At 38.6% G+C, this 11,670-nt stretch overlaps 1 pseudogene; it reads left to right on the top strand.

Moving 5' to 3' along the window:
* The first annotated feature begins 230 nt into the window (after window positions 1-230).
* LOC149204836 (26S proteasome non-ATPase regulatory subunit 8 homolog A pseudogene) lies at window positions 231-978 on the top strand (annotated as a pseudogene).
* The last annotated feature ends 10,692 nt before the right edge of the window (window positions 979-11,670 follow it).

Here is an 11,670-nt window from a genome sequence, read left to right as displayed (position 1 = left end):
GCCTCTAAGAAATATTTGGAACATCAGAGACTGGAAAGATATCTCAACTAAGGATTCAACATCACAAGGCTCGAAGCTAACCTTTTCGTAACTATTTTCCTATTGAACCTATTTCTTATTTAGTTTTTCCCTTTGGCTTTAACTTATAGCGAAAGTCTTCTTAGTAACTAGTTGCAGGGTTTGAAGGTGTTGAAATAGCAGATTATCGTCGTTTCAAAGAAAGGAAAGCCATGGAAAGCACACTCTCGGATGTATCTCAAGTATTAATTTGCTTCAAAGCTATTTATACCATAAATGATCTGTCAACATGTTCAACTTTACTGTCTCCACTAAAGGTTATGTTGACAGGATTTCCAACCCTCCCTCCCTTGTAGTGTGAATCACTTGCAGCGATTCATGAACTGATGCTAGCAAGGGATATTTTTGAGCATGTTGTTGTTCTTAGTGTGAAAACTAAAGATCAAGATGCCTTTGAGAGGGACTTCTTGTAGCTGAAGCTATATTACACAGATACAAGAGATCTTATTCCACCAACTGCTCAGGAATATCTAATCCTGGGGCTCAATTTACTGTGTCTTCTGGTGCAAAATATAATTGTAGAATTTCACACATAGTTGGAGCTCCTTTCACCTAATGCACTTGAGAATCCATGCATTAATCATATTGTCAATTAGAGCAATTTTTCATGAAAGGTGCCTATAATTGTGTTCTCAGTGCTCGGCAAGCAGTCCCGCAGGAAACTTATGTTTATTTCATGGACCTTCTTGCAAAAACTATCAGAGATGAAATCACGGCTACAATGAGAAGGCATATGATTATTTTTCACTACAGGATGTTAAGAAAATCTTTACTCTCTTCCCTTATTTACTCTCTGCCCGAAGATCTTTGTCTTGCTCGCATTCAAATTCCATGAGGATCTTCAAACTAGTCCGTTTTCTCATGAGCCTTGCATCTGCAACAATTTGCAAAATAATTTGAGTTTATAATCATTCATCACACCATATCATATCAAAATAGCAAGAAGAAGCCAAATAGTCTGGTAGAGGGTGTTCACAAAGGAAAATTCCAGTGATAACTTGATAAATGCCGCAAATATAACTTGATTGAATATTCTCTTCCCATCAAATAATATCTAATCGAATGCTCGTAAATGTGGGTCGTTGAGTCAAACCCAAAGAATCCATCGTGATTAGTACTTCCACCCTTGCTAATTCTCTACTAGAAGAATGGCCAAGAGAAAACCTAACATAGGAAGAAACAAAATCCATTAATAACTCCGTTTGATATAATAAAAAAATAGTCAAATCCCGGTGCCAAGGAGCAGAATATATATTAACAAAAACTAGAGCGCAGTGAATAACTTGGGAGTGTAAGCAGAGAGCATTAACGTAATTACCGGGGAGTGTAATTGGAGTGGTATAAAACACATATAAAACTACCACGCTCATTCCACCAACAGAGAAACTACCGAGGACAATGCTGAGGAGGTTTCAGGCCTGACACACTGACAAAGAAATGACCACCGACATACTATTCGAGTAGGTAGAAAAACTGAGAGGTAAATAAATGAAATGTAGGAAGGACTAACATTGAAGGAAGAGTGTTACTACGTGCAAATGTGAGCAGAGATTGCAGCTAGAATTTAGCTGAGAAAACATTTATGAAATGCAGAATTGATGGTAGAACTGACTCGCACAGAAAGGCCATAAAACAAGTGGCTCAAATATAAGAAGGGTAGGATATCACCTGCTCTGATACCATGTTAAACACATGCATGGTAGCGGAAATATGAAAGATAAAAATTATATTTCTTTTATTATTCCCAATGATACATATTTATAATACATAGGAGTGACCCTTGGTTTCATATTCCAAGTGGCCCCTTGGAATCCCTTTGGCTGTTTAGCTTCCACACCACCCCTTAGAGGATTAGGTGTCTAACTAGGGATGGCAGCTCCATGGAGGTGTCAAGAACACTGTAGACCATGTAGCCTTATTCATTGGGCATGGAGTAAAAAACCATTCAAAAGACCAAACTCAATATTGCAAACCGACTAACAAATTGAACTGCAGACTAACTGCAAACTTTACTCGAAGACAATACTGAAAAAGATGCTCATAATTGACCTTATTCTATTGAAGAATCTGGGGCAAGCAAAGTTAAGATGATTCCTCGTTACATGATAACAATTTGTGAAATATTTAAACAATTTATCTTAGCTTGATGTTTACTTCATTATTAGCATGTGTATGTTAACTTCATCAAACTACTATCAAAATAAAAGAGACAAGAACACAAATGATTTGGTTTTCTCCCAGGGCCAAAACCTCTCCCTCTTAGAGAGGAAAAACCCGCGCGTAAATTATTCTTATAGAGATTCCATTGACAAATACCAAGACCATGACCCTTGAAACAATCTGCCTCTCCAAGACCAAGCCATCAATCCTCTTTGTGTCATTGTTGAGATCATTCTCTTCACTGCACCATAGAGGTCATCACCATTATGATCTTCATCACTGCTATAACGCCATGCCCTTCATCACTACTGCAACACTATGATCTTTATTACTGCAGCAACACCATGATCTTCATCACTGTTGCAACTTAGATTCCTTTACAATAGTGTCACCAGGATCACTTGCTGTAGAGAGATCCTCTGAGTCAATGAGATCACTGATATATGATCATGATATATAATTATTATGATCACTGTTCCTCGAAGCATGTTGCCTTAACAAGATCTGAATATTGTGATGAATAGAAAGAATAATTATGCTGAGATAGAGATCTAGGATCATTGCGATATCTAATAAATTGATATCCTGTATATATACCTTGATTGTACTGCGATAAGTTGAGACTATAATCAGGCCAAATTTGTCACGCTCATTCGTTGTTATGGATCTGAGACTGATCATATTATCACTATGGCTTACCAGGGTTATGGAGACATTGTTGAACTGAGGATAATCATTGAATTGAGATCCTACCATGTATCTGCAATCATGACTGCACCTAAAACCCAAAAGAAGGTGCAGCCAAACCATTTTGCAACTCCCTATCTCATCCGAGGCCTTGACTGTGACTTCTCTTCTATCCCTGCAACTATGTCTCACTGCGGCTACCTTATGACTGCATCTTCATATCCTCAAGAATGTAGCTACAACGACTTCTTATTGCGGCTTCATTACCTGAAATTTCAGAGAGATAGATGTGTGAAGTTCTATTTCTTAGAGTTGACCCTTCGTGGGTATATATAATGGTGAGGTTTCATATGTGAGCCGAAATAACTTCATGAACCGATGTGTCTTTATACTAAGATGACATAAATTGTATTTATGTTTTTAATTCATATTCCTTTGTATCCAACGTGATTATCTCCTTATTTCTTCATTTGTAGACTTCTTGTGCTTGCTCTTGAGGCATTAATCTTGGTCTTGGATGGATGTTACTATTGATTTGGGGTAGCATCAGATGTTCCCTAGCCACGAAATTTGGTGGATAGGTTGGGGCACATGAGATTTCCAATACCTAGAAAGAGTTTTGGTAGATTCTAAACAGATCAGGAGATATTAAAATAATTAATATTTTTATTGGAGTCCCTAAGTCTAAACTTAGGGAAAATAAAATATTAATGTGTATTAATATGAATCTGTGTTAGAATGGTACAAAAGACATGGATCAAACCATATCTGGTCTTAGCCATTGATTAGGGACTTAATCTCGGTTGTTGATATGTCAATAGGAAAAGTGTAAGAGGAGGCTTGAGGGTCACTTGGAGAACACACCAGAGTGATTAGTCATTCTATTCTCTAGAGCGAGGTGTGCTAAGAGAGATAGAATTAGTGATCGAGAGATACAGCTGAGGGGCATTTTAGTACAGAGAGATAGAGAGGTAGAGATAGTGCTGGGAGAGTAGCGTAGTAGCCAAGGAGAGTGACACAGAGCTAGCTAGGGCTCACACAGGGCCACACAGAGGTAGCTTGGAACTGCGCAGAGCCTCAGATAGGCCAGTGTTGCTGACACAGAGGGCCAGAGGGCTAATGTAGGGCCTCCCAAGACTGACATGGACCCATCCGGGGTGACGCAGAGCTAGCGTGAGGCAGAGAGGGGCTGGCGCAGTCTAGAGAGAGGTTAGCATTGGGGCTTCTGGGGCAGATTAGTGTTGAATAGATGCCAGAAGGATTATCCAGGGTTTCATCCAGGAGATTTGTTAGAAACAAAGAGGTATTACTACCAAGGAAATTCTCTATTGGGTAGGCTAGTTTTGGCACCCATATTCTACTTTGATATTTCTTAATAAGAAAAACCTTAGATATCTGCACCAGTTTTCCCACATTGGCCTTTTCCAGGGACATTAGTCAAAAAATAATGGTGTAATATGGTGTGTTTATTTATGTTTCTTTTAGTTGTTGATTTGTAGTATGTTGAGCATTCACTAGTGTTTATTTTCATTATTCACATCTTGTTAAGGAAAATAACAAGTAGGTAGGAATAAATCAGATAAAGTGAATGGAGGGTTTCTAACTAAGTAAATTTAGAAACTTCAACATGGTATCAGAGCATGCTTCCATATCATAGGAGGACTAAAGGAAATCCTCTGAGTGGATAGTAGCAGAAAATAGTTGTCTCGAGGTGGCAGAAGTTGTTTCTCACAAAGCAGAAACAAGGGAAGGGTGACATAGTGCCTACGTCATCAAGGGTGAGCCAAGAAGAGGCAACGTAGAAGCTAAGGAGGTGAAGGGAGCCTCATGCAGAGCCACATAGTAGCTGGGAAGGCTAACGTAGTTGGCTGAGGAGGCCGGATTGCTGGTTCCCAAATTGCACAGAGCCAACGAGCTCTCACCTTCAGGTTGCTGGGGTTTAGAAGGCTGTGGGAATATTGTAGAGTGGAGCTGGTGAGGTACTGTAGTCATAACAGTACTTGACAAAGCAAGGCTAGAGGAGTTTCTACTGAGGGTTTCTAGTCGAGGAACCCAGATCAGTGGTGCGGTTGCACAAGACGATCAGAGTAGGGGGCATCTCGACAGTGACAGAAGGATTTCTAGGAGGGAAACTAGGACTCAGAGGGAGTCTGGAAGAGAACTTCCAGACGAGAAGTAGAGACTCAGCAGAGTCAAACAAAGAACTTCCAGGAGGGAAGTTTACAAGCATCATGGCAGTACGTGGAGTAAGAGATTAGGATAGACTCGACGGAGCATCGAACTTTGCAGTCTGGAAGGCCAGAATCTTATCTGTACTTGACAAGAATCATGTCAAGAACTTCACCTTGAAGATAATAGATATCCTAGTCAACCCTAATGATAATGACAAGTACGAGGAGGTGATGGCAAGGGCTAAGAGCATTATCATTGACGGGGTCAAGGATCATGTAGTACCACACATAGCCAAGAAGGAAACAACATTTGAGATGTGGGAGGCTCTAAGTAAGCTCTACCAGCATACTTCTGTGTAGAGAGGAATGCTACTTGAGAACCAGTTGAGGTTGTATCAGATGAAGAAGGGAGAACTGATTGACACCTTCCTCAAAGGACTGAATGAGATCCGAGATCAATTGACTACTATAGGGGTGATGCCAGATCAGGAGTTGATGGTGAGGATAGCCTTGAATGATGTCTCAGAAGACTAGGAAGTATTTTTCCAGAGTATACTGGGCAGAGGGACACTTCCACCTTGGGACTAGATGTGGGAAGCTCTTCACCAAGAAGAGATCAGATGAAAATCAAAGACAGGTAGTAGCAGCAAGGGATCAAAGTCAAGCAAGAGGAGGAAGATGTGGCCCTAGCATTTGAGGGAAAGCAGGAAAAGTGGAAGAAGAAGGATCTCTCTAAGATCAAGTTCTTCCACTGTGGGGAGTTGGGTCATTATGCGACCTAGTGTCTAAGGAAGAAGAGTAAGGGAGAGTCTTTCGAGACTAAGGGAGTGCCAGCACGGGCAGAGAAGGAAGTTTTGATAGACAATGATTGTTCCATGAGTGCACACGCACCAATTAACTGAAAGTGGGGAGACATCAAGCTATAGTTAGGTAGACTAGAGGCGATGAGGGGAAGGATCCTCGAGGTTCCCAGCCTCTTGGATTAGACCTTGTTACAGGAGCCCCGAAGAGGAGTAGCAAGACTGGCTGAGTCAGGTAGAGATGGATGCAGATGGACGACAGAGAGAGCTATAGTGCAGGAGTGACAAGACAACGCGAGGCTAGTAGGCTGCAACAGTGCAAGAGGCACAAGAGTGTTGCACCAGTGCAGGATGGCACAGAGGTGTGAAACGGTGTGAGATGCAGGGAGTTGTTGTAGAAATGCAGAGGTCAGAAAGGGAGCACTTGTCAGTGGCAGAGGGAGCTTCAGCGTCAGTGGGTGTCTCTAGCCCAACATGGAGAACAGATTGGGAGATTAGTTACTTACTTCTCAGTAACTAATTTGTAGTGTAGCAGTGGGTAGCATGATGCAACATGATGAGAGGAGGTGTAGTGCAGATGCAGTGCTAGGAGAAAGGACCAACATCAACACATATGGAGAGGGAGCTATCGTACAAATGTAACAGTGGCAGTGCTAGAACCATGGGTAGCAGTATAGGATGCAACAATGCAAAGGATGTTGGGCAGGAAGGCCTAGCATCAGCATAGGTACCTATGCCGAATGATCAGAGTAATACTTAGTAAGGAGTATCGCTAGAGCACAGTCCTCGTTAAGAGGGAGTGTTGATTTGGGGTAGTATTGGATGTGCTCTAGCCATCAAATTTGGTGGAGATGTTGGGGCACATGATATCTCCAATACCCAGAAAGGGTTTGGGTAGATTCTAACAGATAAGGAGATATTAAAATAATTAATATTTTTAATAGAGTCCCTAAGTCTAAAATTAGGGAAAATAAAATATTAAGGTGTATTAATATGAATCTGTGTTAGAATGGTCCAAAAGACATGGATTAAGCCAGATATGATCTTAGCCGTTGATTAGGGACTTAATCTCAGACGTTGATATGTCAATAGTAAAAGTATAAGAGGAAGCTTGAGGGTCACTTGGAGAATACACCAGAGTGATCAATCTCTCCTAGCTGTCTTTTCAACTGGTTATTCTCTTCTAGAATCAAGAAAGGGTTCTCTTTTAGGAAAGCATGGAATATAGGATGTAAAATCATAGGCTTATATCTATCCAGGACTGTAGAAGCTGTAAGACTATGTACACTATCTATAAGATCAATTTTAGTCTCTTTGGGCTCATCAACTCGGAAAGGATATGCACAAGTTTTAGGTAAGAGGTCGTGATATTGATAAACATGAAAGGGAAATTCGGTATTTACACTTTTTAAATAGGCAGAATCAAATACAAGACTTTGATCATCTTTTTCATACAACAAACTCTAGAGAACTCTAAGGACGATTTCAGGAAAGGAGAAGAAGTACTTTATAAGAAAGTAAATTACAGATTGAATGCTATTCCATTTTGAGTATCTGACTTTTGTGTATGATCCTTCCATATTCTTACTAGCAAGGTTGATCATCCAGTGGAATCTTCAAATCTAGTTGATTGGATTCAACATAAATGTTCTATAATCTAGATTCCTTTGACAACGTAGTCGCCAGGTAATAAAAAAAACTCAGAACCTTTGGATTCTTCACCAGTGGTTTCTTTAAATCAATCTGAACTATGTGGAGTCACCAGGTGAAAGATTCAAAGCCTTTCTGTATCTGATCACTGTTCACCATCAACAATCAGATCTGATATTTGTCATTCTTTCCCATGGAAGATATATCACTCATTTTTTTGGCAACGACGCCAAAAATGTTATCCCCTACCATGTCGTAGGGTTAGGAGGAAATCGAAAGAGGTAACCTCGAACCACTTTCAGTTTAGTATCTAGCCCTACTAAACCAGAGAGCGATCTCTCTAAGGATTTGTAAATGAACAACTGAAAAGAAATGGTTTTTAGGCTAGATGTATTAGTCTTGTTTGAGTATTTGAAAATATAGGGCTTTTAGGTTTGCTGGGCTAGGGATGAGAGTGGGAAATTAGGTCAAGGTATCAAGTGTGTAGTAACAGTCATAAAGAGGAGCTATATAACAATGTGTTATGGTGAAATTAAGATTTAGTTAATGTAGTATAGGTCTAAGAGTTTAAGAAATCATAATGAGCATGTATTAGCATGAATTCATTAATCTTGGAAGAAGAGAAACATAAGCATGATTTTCCACATAAATACAGCTTTGAATCTTAAGAATTCTACCTATATGACTGTAAGGAAAACCATAAGAAGAAAGAAAATCATGTAAAGAGAGATGACTTCATCAATAAGAAACTAATATTAAAGTAAAATAACACCAAAAACTCACTGAACAAGTATTCCTAAAAAATAGCTGCAACTGCTCCTTGATTAGCTGTATGAAAACATAACATACAAGTCTCTCCACAAAAGTCCAACCCTTTTCACTGAATGAGAAATCATACATACAAACTCAAACAACCATTTCCTAACCTTCAGGGGTCAAATCCCTAAGTGATGGAATAGTTCCCAAGAATCTCTCAACCAACAAGAGAGAGTACGAAGGTTAAACACAAACTCTTCTTTTAGACTTTGATTTGAGTTATTTCACCTTTATGAGGTTTAATTAAGTAGAAAAACAACCTATTCTAATTACTTCAATAATTACATCACCAAGTCTTTAAAATATCAAAATTACATCATAAACAAACATCTGGTGAAAATGAAGTGAAAAATACAACTACAGGTATAATCATAGCGCATTTGGCTATAGGCGCAACGCATTTGGCTATAAGTGCAGCACATTTGGCTATAACCGTAGTGAAAGCTTGCAAGCAGATTTTGGAAGCCTTCTGGAAATCAAATTTGAAAACTAAGAGAATGGTTAACCAAAATTTCTGTCTAGTTTCCAGAAAAACTTGATTTTTCTAAAATAGAGTAATGGAAGTCCTTCAAAAATTTATTCTCCCAAGGTGACTCTATAAGCATAGCATCTACTTTAGAATAGTGGTAGAAAGTGACATTTTCACCTATTTTTGGCTTTTTCTCCTAACTAGTTTGTTGACATGCTTCAAAAGGTGGATATCTAAGATCCTTAGGGAAATATCTATCTAGGGATATGAATTTTTTTTATCATTTGGAGCTCTGAGATTAAAGCGTAGTGCCAAGGCTCTGTGCTTATGGCATGGTCAAAATTCGGGGTTTTTCTGCGAAAATAGGGATCAAAGATGAAGTGATATCTCTCTAACCATAAGGCGTTTTGGAAAACTGAGACACGTTTTTGTAGATAAGGATGTTGTGAAAAAGAAAATCTCTAATTTTCTAGAAATTAATTTTCATTTTCTTGTAATCCATGTCACAAAATAATTACTAAAACAGAAACTTTAACTTGAAAATTGTAGATTTTCTGACGTAGGACTCCATGAAAGTTGCATATCTCCCAATCTATGATATCTATGTCAAACTTGAAGGATATTTTTCTTCCTGTGTATTATTAACAAAAACCTCTTTCACTTTTGTGAAATTCATCTCCATTTGCTCAGAACCATTATTTGAAGAAAAACTGGCCCTATGTGTGGCAAATGATTTGTCCCTTCAAATGACTTCTTGAAAAATGATGGAGAAATGATGTTTATGAGCTGAAATTGCCTCATACTTGTAGATATCACCTCCCTTATTCCTCCTCTACTCAGATGTCTATGATCCCATAGAAAACCATAGCTCAATGGGAGAGAAAATTAGGGTTAAGTGTAGGCAAAAGAAGGGATTTGGGCAATTTATAATAATGAAGGGAAATAAAGAGGATAGGGGGCTTCTAAATTCTTAGAAAAATTTTGGGAGGTAGGAAGGGATGCTAGGAAGTAGGGGAAAGTGAAATTTCAAGGATTAAGTGAGGGGAAGGGGTCCAAAAGGTAAAAACACAAGCCTAGCCTAGAAAAGTGTAAAATTGTAGCAATATGCTAGGGTTTGTGGGAAAATGGTGATTTTGAGGGATAAGAATGATTGGAAGTGATTAGTAAGGCATATTAAGGATAGGGGATGGTGTAAAAGAATCAGGATACATGTTTTGTTGATATTTTTACCATGGAGGTCATGAAACCAAGAAAAATGCACTCAATACCCTGGGAGAGGGAAATGACCTTTTGAGCAAAACTGAGACACAAATATGGTAAACACATGGCCACTTACTTGGATTTGATGTAATGTAACCTGAAGTTGATGATGCAATATTCTGAAATGATGATTTGGGAACCCTAAAACCTAATGGATTCCTTGGAAAACCTAAAACCTAATGAGAACCTTGGCTGAATGAAATCATGATAAAAATGAATATGATGATGAAGACAACTCATGACTGAAGTACACTCAGCACAAAGGTGATATGAGCCGCAAGGAATCAAAATTATTTAAAAGGATTGGAGACAAACCTGAGACTACATCTAGTGACCAAATTTTTGCATGATGACCTAATGGAATGACAAAAAATTAACCGTGGGACCCTAACAAGACATGATAAGAGCCCATTTCCTCACTAGTGACAAGATGCAAAGGCTGACACTAACATTTGCTCCAGCCAGGGATGGCAGCTCCTTGGAGGTTTCAAGAACAATGTAGACCAAGTAGCCTTATCCATTGGGCAGGGAGTCAAAAACCTTTCAAAAGACCAAACCCAATATTGCAAATCGACTAACAGACTCAACTGTAGACTAACTGCAAACTTTACTGGAAGATACTAGTGAAAAAGATGCTTATATTTGAGCTTATTCATCACACCTACCCTAACTGATCCATACATTGCCTGATCAAGTGAAATGGAACAACGAATGAAACCATGTAAGCATTCTATTTGCTAGTTGAATTCTTCATAGGTGCTTCCTTATGAGCATGAAGAGAGAACTGTTGAAAGACAACACCCATGAAAAATTGTAAACATATTGAATCTTAATGAAATTGCAAAGTATGAGCCCTCTAGCCGACCTCAAGAATGCTGCAAAATATTTTTATAAGAATACATATTAATTTCTATCCCATCTAATATATTACTGCTTTGCTCTAAGTAGTCTTCATAACATGAATGTGAACTTTCATCTTTATTGTTACTTTCCTGATATGACTACAAATTTTTGGATGAGGTTTGTATTGAGACTCCTGTTGAACAAAACAATGAAGCCAGCTGCCCAATCACATTTTTATCACCTCTTTTTTGAAGCTCATTTCCAGCTCAAGTAGAAAAACTTTGACTACAAATATCATCTAAAACACCTATTACATATTGGTTCCAATGAGACCTCATAATTTTCTATAAGATGCTCATTCTTAATTGCAGATATACTATGAAAATTTCCCTTCAAAAACTGAAATTTTTCAAAGCATAATGGTAAAGAATTTTCCTGCATCATTTCATCATATATCTAAGTTTCCAAGTCTTCATACGCAACCTGACATTCAATGGCATACGGGGGCTGCAAATCTAGATCCGAGGAGTCTTGATCAAGGATTTCATTTCGCTCTTCATTGTCAACATCAAAACTTAATGACTGCTAATTTCTAATTGGATAAAAGTTGTCTTTGATGAATTGAAATGAAACAAAACAAATAGCCAAAGATCCTTCACTTACTTCAAAATTTTCTACGCTTTCCTCCTCACTACCAGAAGTGATATGCATCGGTTGATCATTATATTCGAGCTGC

The sequence above is a fragment of the Pinus tabuliformis genome, chromosome 1_2, assembly GCF_031772625.1.
Source record: "Pinus tabuliformis cultivar Carrire ecotype Pingquan chromosome 1_2, CPIR1, whole genome shotgun sequence".
In the NCBI taxonomy this organism is placed as follows: Eukaryota; Viridiplantae; Streptophyta; class Pinopsida; order Pinales; family Pinaceae; genus Pinus; species Pinus tabuliformis.
The sequence above is the reverse complement of the archived record's forward strand: the minus strand, read 5'-3'. Positions and strand labels throughout refer to the sequence as shown.